At 41.2% G+C, this 14,520-nt stretch overlaps 1 protein-coding gene and 1 long non-coding RNA gene across 3 annotated transcripts in view; one reads left to right on the top strand and one right to left on the bottom strand.

The window, feature by feature from the left end:
• dcxr (dicarbonyl/L-xylulose reductase) overlaps positions 1 to 14,520 on the top strand; it is a 69,777-nt gene that overhangs the window by 14,808 nt on the left and 40,449 nt on the right. The gene's annotated exons all lie outside the window — the stretch shown is intronic.
• LOC117530778 lies at positions 13,258 to 13,835 on the bottom strand. Its single transcript, XR_004566448.1, has 3 exons — positions 13,740 to 13,835; positions 13,547 to 13,643; positions 13,258 to 13,344 (listed from the first exon to the last, which is right to left on the bottom strand). It is a non-coding gene; the product is annotated as an uncharacterized LOC117530778 (long non-coding RNA).

Genomic DNA, 14,520 nt, shown 5'->3' on the forward strand with positions numbered 1-14,520 from the left:
AAGATTTCTCACAGTATTACTAGAGGTCAGGGTAATGCCATCCAGAGTAAGGATCTGGTTAGACACCATGTTTCTAAGATTTGTGGGGCCAAGTACAATAACTTCAGTTTTATCTGAGTTTAAAAGCAGGAAATTAGAGGTCATCCATGTCTTTATGTCTGTAAGACAATCCTGCAGTTTAGCTAATTGGTGTGTGTCCTCTGGCTTCATGGATAGATAAAGCTGGGTATCATCTGCGTAACAATGAAAATTTAAGCAATACCGTCTAATAATACTGCCTAAGGGAAGCATGTATAAAGTGAATAAAATTGGTCCTAGCACAGAACCTTGTGGAACTCCATAATTAACTTTAGTCTGTGAAGAAGATTCCCCATTTACATGAACAAATTGTAATCTATTAGACAAATATGATTCAAACCACCGCAGCGCAGTGCCTTTAATACCTATGGCATGCTCTAATCTCTGTAATAAAATTTTATGGTCAACAGTATCAAAAGCAGCACTGAGGTCTAACAGAACAAGCACAGAGATGAGTCCACTGTCCGAGGCCATAAGAAGATCATTTGTAACCTTCACTAATGCTGTTTCTGTACTATGATGAATTCTAAAACCTGGCTGAAACTCTTCAAATAGACCATTCCTCTGCAGATGATCAGTTAGCTGTTTTACAACTACCCTTTAAAGAATTTTTGAGAGAAAAGGAAGGTTGGAGATTGGCCTATAATTAGCTAAGATAGCTGGGTCAAGTGATGGCTTTTTAAGTAATGGTTTAATTACTGCCACCTTAAAAGCCTGTGGTACATAGCCAACTAACAAAGATAGATTGATCATATTTAAGATCGAAGCATTAAATAATGGTAGGGCTTCCTTGAGCAGCCTGGTAGGAATGGGGTCTAATAAACATGTTGATGGTTTGGATGAAGTAACTAATGAAAATAAGTCAGACAGAACAATCGGAGAGAAAGAGTCTAACCAAATACCGGCATCACTGAAAGCAGCCAAAGATAACGATACGTCTTTGGGATGGTTATGAGTAATTTTTTCTCTAATAGTTAAAATTTTGTTAGCAAAGAAAGTCATGAAGTCATTACTAGTTAAAGTTAATGGAATACTCAGCTCAATAGAGCTCTGACTCTTTGTCAGCCTGGCTACAGTGCTGAAAAGAAACCTGGGGTTGTTCTTATTTTCTTCAATTAGTGATGAGTAGAAAGATGTCCTAGCTTTACGGAGGGCTTTTTTATAGAGCAACAGACTCTTTTTCCAGGCTAAGTGAAGATCTTCTAAATTAGTGAGACGCCATTTCCTCTCCAACTTACGGGTTGTCTGCTTTAAGCTACGAGTTTGTGAGTTATACCACGGAGTCAGACACTTCTGATTTAAAGCTCTCTTTTTCAGAGGAGCTACAGCATCCAAAGTTGTCTTCAATGAGGATGTAAAACTATTGACGAGATACTCTATCTCCCTTACAGAGTTTAGGTAGCTACTCTGCACTGTGTTGGTATATGGCATTAGAGAACATAAAGAAGGAATCATATCCTTAAACCTAGTTACAGCGCTTTCTGAAAGACTTCTAGTGTAATGAAACTTATTCCCCACTGCTGGGTAGTCCATCAGAGTAAATGTAAATGTTATTAAGAAGTGATCAGACAGAAGGGAGTTTTCAGGGAATACTGTTAAGTCTTCTATTTCCATACCATAAGTCAGAACAAGATCTAAGATATGATTAAAGTGGTGGGTGGACTCATTTACTTTTTGAGCAAAGCCAATAGAGTCTAATAATAGATTAAATGCAGTGTTGAGGCTGTCATTCTCAGCATCTGTGTGGATGTTAAAATCGCCCACTATAATTATCTTATCTGAGCTAAGCACTAAGTCAGACAAAAGGTCTGAAAATTCACAGAGAAACTCACAGTAACGACCAGGTGGACGATAGACAATAACAAATAAAACTGGTTTTTGGGACTTCCAATTTGGATGGACAAGACTAAGAGTCAAGCTTTCAAATGAATTAAAGCTCTGTCTGGGTTTTTGATTAATTAATAAGCTGGAATGGAAGATTGCTGCTAATCCTCCGCCCCGGCCCGTGCTACGAGCATTCTGACAGTTAGTGTGACTCGGGGGTGTTGACTCATTTAAACTAACATATTCATCCTGCTGTAACCAGGTTTCTGTAAGGCAGAATAAATCAATATGTTGATCAATTATTATATCATTTACAACAGGGACTTAGAAGAGAGAGACCTAATGTTTAATAGACCACATTTAACTGTTTTAGTCTGTGGTGCAGTTGAAGGTACTATATTATTTTTTCTTTTTGAATTTTTATGCTTAAATAGATTTTTGCTGGTTATTGGTAGTCTGGGAGCAGGCACCGTCTCTACGGGGATGGGGTAATGAGGGGATGGCAGGAGGAGAGAAGCTGCAGAGAGGTGTGTAAGACTACAACTCTGCTTCCTGGTCCCAACCCTGGATAGTCACGGTTTGGAGGATTTAAGAAAATTGGCCAGATTTCTAGAAATGAGAGCTGCTCCATCCAAAGTGGGATGGATGCCGTCTCTCCTAACAAGACCAGGTTTTCCCCAGAAGCTTTGCCAATTATCTATGAAGCCCACCTCATTTTTTGGACACCACTCAGACAGCCAGCAATTCAAGGAGAACATGCGGCTAAACATGTCACTCCCGGTCTGATTGGGGAGGGGCCCAGAGAAAACTACAGAGTCCGACATTGTTTTTGCAAAGTTACACACCGATTTAATGTTAATTTTAGTGACCTCCGATTGGCGTAACCGGGTGTCATTACTGCCAACGTGAATTACAATCTTACCAAATTTACGCTTAGCCTTAGCCAGCAGTTTCAAATTTCCTTCAATGTCGCCTGCTCTGGCCCCCGGAAGACAATTGACTATGGTTGCTGGTGTCGCTAACTTCACATTTCGCAAAACAGAGTCGCCAATAACCAGAGTTTGATCCTCGGCGGGTGTGTCGCCGAGTGGGGAAAAACGGTTAGAGATGTGAACAGGTTGGCAGTGTACACGGGGCTTCTGTTTAGAACTACGCTTCCTCCTCACAGTCACCCAGTCGGCCTGCTTTCCCGGCTGCTCGGGATCTGCCAGGGGGTAACTAACGGCGTCTAAGCTACCTTGGTCCGCACCGACTACAGGGGCCTGGCTAGCTGTAGAATTTTCCACGGTGCGGAGCCGAGTCTCCAATTCGCCCAGCCTGGCCTCCAAAGCTACGAATAAGCTCCACTTATTACAAGTACCGTTACTGCTAAAGGAAGCCGAGGAATAACTAAACATTTCACACCCAGAGCAGAAAAGTGCGGGAGAGACAGGAGAAGCCGCCATGCTAAATCGGCTAAGAGCTAGTAGCTACGCTAAGCTAGCAGATTCCTAAAAACACGCAAAGTGAATAATGTGTAAATAATTTAGAGGTGATTCAGCAGAAGGAGTGCTTTAGTTAAGGCACGTAAAGATTACACTGGGAAACAAATCGTAATCTAGATAACTAGATCAATCTAACTGCGCAGATTAAACAGCTAACAGATACAGAAAAACACCGCTGTGCTCCGGAACAGGAAGTGATACAATACCGCAGTGAGAGCCAACCACCAGTAGAGGCCAATGAATATATGAATTCATCCAGCAACTGCAGTACAGAGATGTAAGATACATGATTTAAAATTGCCAAGAATCCCTCTGTCATTTAGTACCAATTAACTATAATCGATACGAATGTTCACAGTTTCAACCCCTGTGAGATAATGCAGGTCAGTGCAAACATAATGGAACATCAAACAATTAAATATGAAAAACGTACCACTTTCTTGCTTTTATGAGGCATTCTGACAGATCTTTTCTTCCAAAGGTTGTTGAACGTTGATTCAGAATCAAGACAAATATTTCTCTGCTCACTCCAGATGATCCACGAAGTTGTGAACTGTGCGCACACTTATAGTTAACTTTAGAGCCTTTGTGACAACAAAAACCTGATGTTTGAGGTGAAAATGTCTTCACAGCACCCTGCTTTATGATGTCACTAAGCTCAGTCAAAGCTTGTTTGGTATGATGGTAGAAGGGGGTTGCCATGGTTTCCAAGCAACAGCCACTCTTTATGCTTTATGATGTCACCAGTTATGCATTGCATGTGTGTATGGGGGAGTTGCCATGGTTACTTTTATCCAGCAAAAGGCCACTCAGTGGTGACATACATTTTTATTATTTTTCAGAGATTCAGCTCAATCTACATTTTAATAATTGTGATATTGATTATTTAATTAGGTTTTCAGTTTGTTAATCAGCTGCTTCCTCTGAGCCATAAGAACTGACCCCTGACCCCCTGATCACATACACAGGTTGTCTGGCCCCCTTCTACCTCAGTATATGTAGCCACTGTGCACTTTAACATCACTGTGCCATTTTAATGTCACTTTACACTTTAAATATTGCCTCATCATATAGAACTGCATTGAAAAACTTTTTAAAATGTTTACACGTTTTCTTACTTGCACATCTGTATTAGTATGTGTTTTGTTTTTGCACACTGTTTTTAGTCTGTCTTGTACAGTTTTCCTTTTCTTTTTTTTTTTTTTTTTTTTTTTTAGGAATGAGCACCTAAATTTCATTGTACGTCACTGTGCAATGACAATAAAACCTGATTCGTATTCTTCTGAATTTTATGTTCATCTTAGTTCAGTTAACTTGGTGGGAGTTGGGGGGTTGTATCATTAAATGATTCAAGTAATCTGGATGATTTTCAGTATGTGAAGGGCAAGGGTGCAAGCCTGAAAAGGTGCACTGACACAGGAATGCCTTTGCTTCACGCAGTAGCACGAACGTTGTTGTGATGATCCCAACCGCTGTGTTCACAGCTGGTTGTCGTTCTTTGTCCTACCAGCTGCCATGCGCTTTGCCCTTGACGCTACTTATATAAAATAATTATTTCGTGATGGATTAATAATTTTTTCTGCAAATTGGCCGTTGAAAACGGCTCTAATCCCTTCCTGAATCACAGAGGAGGCTGCTGCCGCAGAGGTGCGCGCCTGACTACCTGCAGAAAGCATTTTGAGCTGTCTAAAAAGGTAATTATTTGTTATGTTTACCTTGTCATTTCTTGATAAAACAGTTGTGTGTTCTTTCCTTCTTGTGTGCAGCTATTGTATGTTTATAACAGATTTAACTTCTTGTTATAATCCTTCAGATGAGCTGCGCTCTGATGCGATCCGCTGACATCACCACTCGCTCTGTTCACTTCTTTACTCCACTTGACGAGCTGCACGTCGTGTTGGAGATTAGATCGCGCCACAGAGCACGACATTTGTGCCTGAAAATTTTTTTGAACATTACAAAATTCTGTGTGCACAATAGCACACACCGGCCCTTTCTGGTGTCCTGTCTGCACCAGTTAAAGACTAGTTTACTTTCCAGCACCACACAGGTCGTGCTGCTGCGTGAAGCAAAGGCAAGCTCGTATCAGTGGGCATTGACTTTCTTCACCCAAAGTGATCAAATGGATTCGTGGGATTATTAACCATCAGATGACAAGGTGAAACCTCTTAAATCATTCTAAAGTCAGTTTTAAGCAGAACGTGGCGGTTTTAAGCAGAAAACAAGGCGATAATTGGCAAGTCGTTACTGACGCTTTGAAATGATGTAGGTGCTGCAGCAGCTGCTGTGCGCTCTGATCGGTCCCCCGTCTTTTATGATGAAATAATGCTGAATTTATGTGTAAATGATGTACATAAGCTTCAGGTATGTGTCGCTGAGATAGATGATGACTGGAGTGCAGTTTCAAGCAGAAATGAGGTGATAATCAGTGAATTGCCTTTGACGCTCCGAAATGACGCTGCTGAGCTCCGAAATGATGCATGCGCAGTGAAGGCAGGGTGGACTGATGTGAAGAGACTGTTAGCTATAGGCAGGTCGGGGCCAATGAAGAATTACACAGGGGTCAAAATTGAAAAATGCACCAGTCATATTCAAAACTATAACACATTATTTGTCACATCATAAAGATTCCAAAATTGGTATAGTTTGGACTATCTTTGGCTGAATGTTATGGTGTTATGGGGTAAAAACAGCAGAAATGGAGACAAAGGTCCATTTCAAATTTGACAGGGATCAATAGGGAAAGTTGCTCCAATTTTGTTTAAAAAAAAAAAAAAGTGATGAAAATTATTGACTGAGCCAATAGGATTAATAAATGGATTAGTTATGACTGTGTTGAATGTTTGGTCTCCAAAGTAAAGGTAAAACAAGGTGCCCATTGGATTTTTTGACATACGAGGGCTGTCAATAAAGTAACGGTCCTTTTTATTTTTTTCAAAAACTATATGGATTTCATTCATATGTTTTTACGTCAGACATGCTTGAACCCTCGTGCGCATGCGTGAGTTTTTCCACGCCTGTCGGTGACGTCATTCGCCTGTGAGCACTCCTTGTGGGAGGAGTCGTCCAGCCCCTCGTCGGAATTCCTTTGTCTGAGAAGTTGCTGAGAGACTGGCGCTTTGTTTGATCAAAATTTTTTCTAAACCTGTGAGACACATCGAAGTGGACACGGTTCGAAAAATTAAGCTGGTTTTCAGTGAAAATTTTAACGGCTGATGAGAGATTTTGAGGTGATTCTGTCGCTTTAAGGACTTTTCACGGTGCGAGACGTCGCGCAGCGCTCTCAGGCGGCGTCATCAGCCTGTTCAAGCTGAAAACCTCCACATTTCAGGCTCTATTGATCCAGGACGTCGTGAGAGAACAGAGAAGTTTCAGAAGAAGTCGGTTTCAGCATTTTATCCGGATATTCCACTGTTAAAGGAGATTTTTTTAATCAGACAGTGGATACCAAATTATGCTGAAACAGCTGCTCCCCTGAGCACCTTAATTTACGGAGAAAACTTGCCCATGTCTGCGGCTCTAACCTGGACACCAGAAGCAGAGCAGGACTTCTGCCACCTTAAGAAGGCCCTGATCTCTAGCACCACACTGGCTTTACCAAACTATAACAAACCATTTGTCCAAATGGTTGATTGTAAGGGTGAGTTTATGACTTCAGTATTGACCCAGTATTTAACCATTGGTCTATTATTCCACTAAATTGGATCCTGTGGCCAGAGCCTTACCTGTTTGTGTAGAGCTTTTGTAGCTGCCTTGCTGGCAGTGCAGGCTTCTGCTGGGGTTGTGCTGTTCAATCCACTCATCCTTTAATACTTGAAAGACACTGGACTCATGGAGAGGATTTAGTGCTGCTATAACAGATGGATGCAGATGGTGGCAGCAATGCAACAATAAGGATTTCGGCTGCCATTAACCACCACAGAAGAAGAGAGGGTGCTTTTGGTTTTCATCACATGAGCGCGTTTTGAGATCGGAGTGTATTTCTGCATTTACAAAATGTCTCAAGAAACCACAAAAAATGCATAAAACTAATAAATGTACTCATATTTGTTGTCAGTCTGGGTAAATTGTTGGACTCGGATCCATTGATTATGTAGCTAATCTCGTTTCCTCAGCAGAGCATGTGTGAGACAAAAACAAATGTGTTTTCGTCATGGCTAGCTCCACCGTAATGTGAATTGAAGAACTGAAAAGAGGATCGTTAAGCAAAAAGGCTACTGATGTCGATGGATCGAATAATTTCTTATCGATTCTTAACAGGAACTGGTTTTCCCATCCAATACCCATCCCAAGTTAGGATTCCAGCAATACATTCAGGGTTTGACACATTAGTGGAAATACCCTGGATTTGGTTCTTGCATGTGGTATTGCTATCACGAATATTGACATCATGCCTCTTGCATAGGTGGTCTCTGATCACTCACCTATTAAGTTTACAGTATTGTTGCCATGTTGACTGGAACAAGAACCTTATTTATCATTGCGGCGATGCATAAACTCCTCAGCTACGACTGCACTCGAAGCTATACTGCCTGATATCTTAGTTTCACGTTTGGAAAATGACTAATCAGTCTTGTGGATAGTTTAAACTCAGTGCTCAATACTACACGACATGATTGTGCCACCTTTATTAAAACCACGCCCCACCCCACCCCCCCAAAACACAGTCACCTTGGTTCACTGATTATTTGTGTGACTTCAAGCATAAGGCTAGAGGTCTACAACGAAAGTGGCGTAGTTCAAAATTAGAAGTATTCCACCTCGTGTGGCGTGATGCTATCTTATACTATAAGCATGCACTACTGGCTGCAAAGTGGACCTATTACTCTGATTTGATCAACAAAAACAAGCATAACTCAAAGTTCTTGTTTGACAGGGTGGTAACACTTACTCATGGACAACCACCTCTAAGTTGCTCTCCTTTTACAGCACAAGATTTCTTGGATTACTTCGAGAAGAAAATAGAAGACAGGTTAAATATATCCCAGCATACTTTAACCCAGCCACTACACCCTGCTATTGAGGTGGGTGCTATCACTGAGGTATTACCTAGATTTACAGAATTTGATATCTCACTGGGTGTACTTACGAAACTTCTAATATACGAGGTCTGTTAGAAAAGTATCTGACCTTATTATTTTTTTCAAAAACCATATGGATTTGAATCACGTGTGATTACATCAGACATGCTTGAACCCTCGTGGGCATGCAAGAGTTTTTTCACGCCTGTCGGTTACGTCATTCGCCTGTGGGCAGTCTTTGAGTGAGTCGCCGCCCACCCTCTCATCGATTTTTCATTGTTTAGGAATGGCTCAGAGACTGCTGCTTTGTTTGATCAAAATTTTTTCAAAACTGTAAGGCACAACTGAGTGGACACCATTCGATAAATTCAGCTGGATTTAGGTAAAAATTTTAAAGGCTGATGAGATTTTGGTCTGTAAGTGTCGCTTTAAGGACGGCCCACAGCGCCTGACGGCGATCTGCGCTCCGAGGCGGCGTCATCTCGCCGTTTCAAGTTGAAAACTTCCACATTTCAGGCTCTGTTGACCCAGGAAGTCGTCAGAGAACAGAGAACTTTCAGAAGAAGTCAGCATGAGGAGTTTATTCGGACATTCCATTGTTAACGGACATTTTGTAATGAAAGAACGTGCGGGCAGAATCGCATGTCGGGCCGGACCCGACTGCGGGGGATCGCGACAGGAAAAACACCTCCGTTGGAAAACTTAAGGGACAAGTTGGAACATGCCCAAGCTGTTAAACAATTTCTCAGTTACTCACTTGTTGAAAGCCATCAAAAGCCGCCTGAATTTTACAAATGGTTTTCAACACGGAGGTGTTTTTCCTGTCGCGGCGCACACAGATTCGCCGAGTCGTCACGGAAACGGATTGTGTTCACTGAGTGATTGTTGTATGTTCACTGAGTGATTGTTTTGTGATCTGTGTGTAATTGTGTGATCGCTGAGTGATTGTTTTGTGATCTCTGTAATTGTGTGATCTCTGTGTGATTGTTTTGTGATCTCTGTAATTGTTTTGTGATCTTTGTATGATTATTGTGTGATCTCTGTGTGTTTGTGTTGGTGAGTGATTGTTATGATTATGTGATCTCTGTGTGATTGTTTTGTGATTGCTGAGCCATTGTTGTAATCACTGTGTGACATCTGAGTCATCTCTGAATATTGTGTGATTGTTTTGTGATCATTGAATGATCTCTGTGTAATTGTTGTGTGGTCACTGAGTTGTTGTGTATTTGCTGAGTGATTGTTATAGAGTCTGTGTGCGACCATGGTGGCAGCTCTGTGTGATTGATGTGTTATTGTGGTGGGATCTCTTTGATCATTGTGTGATTGTTGTTTGATGTCTGTGTGATTGCTGTGTGTTCTGTCATTGTTGTGTGATTGCTATGTGTTCTCTGAGTAATTGTTGTGTGAAGTCTGTGTGATTGTTGTGTGACCATTGCCTGTGTGTGATGGTTTTGTGATTGTTGTGTGATGGTTGTGTCATTGTTGTCTGATCTCTGTGTGATTGTTTTGTGGTGCCTGTGTCATTGTTGAGTGATTGTTGTCTGATCGTTGTGTGATTGTGGTGTGATTGTTGTCCGACTTCTGTGTCATCTCTGTGAATATTGTGTGATTGTTTTGTCATCGTGGTGGGATCTTTGTGTGATTGTTGTCTGGTCGCTGAGTTGTATTTTTGCTGAGTGATTGTTATGGGGTTTGTGTGTGATCATGGTGGGATCTCTGTGCGATTGTTGTGTGATTGTTCGTCTGTGTGATTGTTGTGTGATAACTGAGTGATTGTTGTGATGTGTGATTGCTGTGTGATCTCTGAGTCATTGTTGTGTGACATCTGTGTCATCGCTGAGTGATTGTTGTGTGACGTCTGTGTGATCTCTGAGAGATTGTTGTATGATTGTTGGGGTAGGGGTAGTGGCAGCTACCCCTACCCCAACAAGTGATGGGGTAGGGGTAGCTGCCACTTTGAAGAGGCAGCTACCCCAGCGTCTACCTCAAGCAACAAAACGAGTGGAAGTGGCTCACGTGATCTTGAAGGAGACGGTGATAATGATGGTGTGGATGATAAAGGTAAGCTGTTAGCTTTATAGGTAGTACTATGAGCAGAAATGATCAGAGGTGGGTAGTTCTCAGTTACCTTTACTCAAGTACATGTACTTTAGTAACTTTCTGAATTAACAGTACTTCTTATAGTACTTTTATCATATGGAACTTTTTACTATTGTGTGTTTACTCTTGAGTAAAACAAAAAGTTACTATTTCCACTGAGTAAATGGTAAATAAATGGACTGCATTTATATAGCGCTTTTCCATCTGCATCAGATGCTCAAAGCGCTTTACAATTATGCCTCACATTACAAGGTGCTCACTACACACCGGGAGCAACAGGGGATTAAAGACTTTGCCCAAGGGGCCTTAGTGATTTTCCAGTCAGGCGGGGATTTGAACCCAGGATCTTCTGGTCTCAATCCCAACACCTTAACCACTAGACCATCACCTTCCCCTGAGTAAATCTTTACATTGTAAAAAATAGATGTAATTTGTGTTTCATGTACTTTATTCTTCAGAATTATTTATTTTCATTTATGTTTAAGACATTTCTTTGGAAATATTTGGATTTTCACTTTATTTCATGTTTTGGTTCTCATAATTTATGTCTCTACTGACACATAAATCAGACTTTTACGCTCAGTTGCTCAGTACTCACACTACTCAGTTAACATTTTCTCCAAGTAATTTTTTACTATTACTTGAGTAATTGTTAAGGCCACTACTGCTTACTTCTACGCAAGTAGAGTTATTTTTATGTAACATTACTCCTCCTACCTGAGTAAATATTTTATGGATATGAGCTACTTAAGATTGAACTCACTGCTTGATTATGTATGTATGTTACAACATTATCCAACTTTGTGATCCTTAAATTACAATAAAGCTTTTACTTTTTTTTAATCTGATTCAGAGAATGGATTAAGTGGACCTTCTACACAACCATCCAATGCCACTGTGCCTCCTCAGTCTACACAGCCATCAAATTCCACTCCAGCTACTTCTTTTAAGATTTTAACATCTTTTAATTAGGGCATAACTGGTTAGGGTAGGGGTGCCCAAAGTGTGGCCCTCAGGCCTGATGGTGCAAGCTAGGGTCTGTATTGTCTGCTCTAGGTGGGTCAAGTTGCAGATCCAGGCCTCGTGGAACTGCTTTACTTACTCAACAACAAGAGTTCATGGAGAGAATGCAGCGTGCACAGAACCAATGGATTGAGCAGCAGAGGCAGTTGAGCCATGCCAGGGATGAGGCTCTCATGTCTCGTCTGGTCGCTGAAACAACCCACTCAACTGGAATGTTAGTCACCCAACTTCTGACAGGGTTAGGCATCCTACTGCAGCAGCCATCTCAGCCCCAGCCTATGTTTACTCAGTCTCAGCACCAGCCAATGTACGTATACTCCGTACAACAACACTTTTGACAATATTGGGCTTCCCCCTCCACCTCGCAACCCATACCCAAATACACAGTCTGAAGGTGGCGCTGATGATGGTGACCAAGGTTTGAGGAGATTCTACCAACTCTAGTGCCCCACCTCCACACTGTAACCCAACCACCTCTTTACAAAATGATCAAGGTTTGCAATGACCAAGTTTTGAGAAAATTTAAGTTACCTCCTTTATGATGTGAGTTTTGTTCTGCTGTTACATCAAAGGATGTTTGTACATTGTTCACATGTACACTTGAAAGTATTTTTGTAAAACTTTGTTTTAATACTTGCACTTTACTGGAATAACTTTTTATTAATTAGAAAACATTTTCTATAGCACTTTGTTCCACACATTTGAAAAGTTTACAAGATGCTTTATATTTTTACTGCAAATACAAGTTGCCCCTTATTTGTAAAAACAAAACAGGAGCTGTTACTTTCATATGAGTATTTTATTTGAATTGCAAGGTGTATGTATACATTACAAAAGACATATTCATGTCTTTCACCATACTAATAAAGTACTCAGTTTCCTCCTTGCTCCAGAATTGTGGTCCTATACTGCATCTTGGCTTACTTGTTACTTATATGTACTGAACTTCTATTGAAATTCAATCAATCAATCAATTTTTTTTTATATAGCGCCAAATCACAACAAACAGTTGCCCCAAGGCGCTTTATATTGTAAGGCAAGGCCATACAATAATTATGTAAAACCCCAACGGTCAAAACGACCCCCTGTGAGCAAGCACTTGGCTACAGTGGGTCGTAAACAAAACTTTTACTCTTTTCTTCTCCACTATCTTTCATAATGTTGTTCTTCTCTATATTGAAGAGTAACAAATCCTGAAGGTAGTTTCACACTCCAGAGCAGATAAACATTGGAAGACCTTACAAAAATTACAATGCAAGTAACAAATCTGTAGCTTAGATCCATCTTTCTCTTCCTTCCCCTCTTTCTACCTTGTTCTCTGTTCTCTCTCCTGTCATCTTTCTCCCTCTCTCTTTCTCTCTCTCCTCCTCACCTATAGGCGCCTACGAAGTGGTACTCGTGCAGCAAGGTAATCGGTTAGTGCTTGTCTGATGGCTGTGGCTGCACTATTGGTTGTCCTGTTTGCCTGTGGCACAGGCTGTGGAAACTGCCTTCCCACAGATGCTGCTTCCTCTGGGATTTACTTTCTCCATCTCACAAAAATTGTACAAAGCACAACATGTTGCAACCATGTATGGTGTAAATGTGAAATGAAAATCACTGCGCTTCAAGAGAACACGGAAACGAGACTTCAGTCTACCAAATGCTATCTCAATAGCAGTTCTAGCAGAACTCAAACACACATTGAAGGATTCCTCCTGTGGTGTCAGTCTTAGAGATTGCAGATAGCCCTTCATGAGCCAGGGCGTTAGCAGGTACGCAGGATCTCCAAGCAGGAAGAAATCCACGTGTTGCCCCTCGATCTGCACAGCTCTCTAAAATAAGATGTGAATATAAAAACCTTATTAGAAAGTTTCACCATTGGTGTCCTAAATCATGACAGAATACATTTTAATTTTGTGGCAAGCATAGAGTGAAAAACTCTAATTTAACAAGATTAATATAAAATTAACTATCATACCAGTTACATTTAGCAACCAGACATGATTTCAAATGCTGTTTGCATGCATAACCTACCTTTGGGAGGAGGTGGGCATTCCGGAACAGATCAGACTGCTTGAGGGCATTGGCGTCATGTGCAGAACCCGGCATTTTGCAGCTCACATTCCAGAAGCTGTGGCAAAATTATCACAGTCAATCAAAGTGTAATTAGTGCTGCTAGATAGTGGCAAAAATCATAATCTCAATTGGTAAATGGTAAAATGCTTACCAGTATTTGTCATCACAGACTGCCTGGAGGACATAGGAGGGCCATCCCTTCCTATTTATAAAGTCTCTGTAGCCATCACTGGGAGGCAGACAAGGGATGTGGCTCCCATCCACACAGTCTATAAATAATAAAAAAAAGGGTTTTAATAAATGCAGATTTATGGTCAAGAAGACACACACATAGTACAGTACACATGTAGCATATTGTCAAAACTGCACAAAAATTATTAATACAAAAAAGCTGAAAATATAAATCACCTATGATTTGAGGAATGGAGTGGGTCCGTTCAAATCTGTCTGCGATGGCACATGCCTCCTCCAAAGTGGGTACTCTGATCAGCCTTTTGATGACTGAGTCGACCATTCCGTGGCAGAATAAATACACCATCTTCTTCACAGTGCTCTTGTGCACTCCAAACTGGTTTCCGATAACACGGTATTCTGCACTTGCTAGTTTATAGAGAACCATGGCAACATGCATCCCTAGAGGGACTGGTGTGCGAATTGTTACTTCACAGGGCTCCATTACTCTCTCCATCACCTTGGAGAGTTTGGTAAAGGACTGATGTGACATACGAAAATTGTCACGCCAGTCGGCATCGGTGAACTCCATCATTACTACTCGTTCCCACCAGTTCTGACTGCGCACCTTCATCCAAAGCGTCTGGGGGGCTCTGGTGGAAACAGGTAGCTTGGATGTGTATAGCAAAGATCCGGCTGCATTTAATTCTTCTTCACGTTCTCTCCTTTTATTCATGTAGTCCATGAGGCACAATAGTGTC

This window comes from Thalassophryne amazonica, chromosome 18 (assembly GCF_902500255.1).
Source record: "Thalassophryne amazonica chromosome 18, fThaAma1.1, whole genome shotgun sequence".
Lineage (NCBI taxonomy): Eukaryota > Metazoa > Chordata > Actinopteri > Batrachoidiformes > Batrachoididae > Thalassophryne > Thalassophryne amazonica.